The following is a 1,653-nucleotide window of genomic DNA, read 5'->3' as shown; positions in this document are numbered from 1 at the left end:
TAATTATAATTAAATCCGATTTTTTGCCTTATTTTTTTAAAAATATATTTTACCTCACAACTTTTTTTATACAAATTCCTCGTACTGTCTTCTATCATTGAAAGGAAGGTAAATGTATTTTGCTTTTAAAATGAAAAAGTTAATTAGATTTAAACTTGATTGGAGGCGTTACTTACTCTCCTGTAACTCTGCTACAAATTTTGACGTAAACCTTTTTCTACTGGACCAAATCTCAATTTTTTAATGCCAAAATGTAGCTAAGGACCAGTCCTCTCCAAAAATGTTAACAGTTTTCCATTTCGTTAAGAATTGAATTAGCGACAATGCACTGAAGATGCTGCGTGTGAGTAAATTGCTGCCTTAAGAATATTATTCAACAACTAACGTAGTTGAATGATATATATATATGCATGCATATGTATTTCTGTGTGTGTGTGAATGAGTGTGTATGTGTGAGAGAATGCGTTTGCGTGTGTGTGTGTGTGAGTGTGTAGTAGTAGTAGTAGTAAGTTAATAAATGCACAATAGTTACATTTCGGAAGGTTAGCTACACTTAGTTTTAATTGGTAACAAAGATTCGGATTATTTTCGGGTCACGTTGTCCGTTCATATGAGCCTTGACATACAATGCATAAGACGTCACTTTATTCTGAACTTACAAACTAGGATCACTTTGAGTGTGAGAGTGTGTATGCATACTTACATATACATACAGAGGTTGAACAAAATGGAAACACCTTAAAATTTCAAACAAATTTATTTTAACATATGGTAGGACCACCTTTGGCAGTAATTACAGCTTGAATTCTACGAGGTACGGACTTATACAAAGTTTGAATTGTTTCCAAAGGAGTTTTGTCCATTCTTCAGGAAAAACAGTTTCCAGTTCTTGTAGTGATGATGGTGGAAGATACTGACTCCTTACTTGTTTTTCTAAACTGCACCATAAATGTTCAGTAATATTGAGATCTGGGGACTGTGGTGGCCAGATAAGATATTCAACTTCACCAGACTATTCCTTGTGCCATTCAATAACAACTTTAGCTGTGTGAATTGGTGCATTATCATCCTGAAAGATTGGGTTTCCCTTCGGAAACAGTTCCGCAAACATAAAACGAATTTGATCAAATAAAATGCTTAAATAGTCTTGACTATTAAGACTGCCATAAAGGGAAACCACAGGACCGGTGGATTTCCAAGATATAGCCCCCGAGATCATCACAGATCCTCCTCTATGTTTAACAGTTGGAAGAAGGCAGTCTGGGTCATATGCTTCTTTTGGTCGTCTCCACACTTATACTCGACCGATGGTCGGAAATGGGGTAAAGGATGACTCATCCGAGAAAATAACATTTTCCCACTGCTCTAGGGACCAATTCTGTAGGTTTTTACTCCACTCTAAACGCTTTGCAACGTTCGTTTTTGAAAGTAGTAGGTTTTCTGACTGCAGCCCTCTCGTGAAATCCGGCTTTGTACAGCTCCCGGCGAACAGTTTTTGTAGAAACTGGGTTCTGGAGGTGATCATTAATCTCTGCAGTAATTTTGGGAGTTGTACTTTTGTGATCCTTTCTAACATTTCGCGTAAGAGTCCGACGGTCTCTATCTGAAATTTTTGCTTTTTTTCTGGCGTTTTGTTTCGATGAGGAGGTTTTT

The sequence above is a fragment of the Octopus bimaculoides genome, chromosome 22 (assembly GCF_001194135.2).
Source record: "Octopus bimaculoides isolate UCB-OBI-ISO-001 chromosome 22, ASM119413v2, whole genome shotgun sequence".
NCBI lineage: Eukaryota > Metazoa > Mollusca > Cephalopoda > Octopoda > Octopodidae > Octopus > Octopus bimaculoides.
This window is presented reverse-complemented; position numbering follows the sequence as displayed.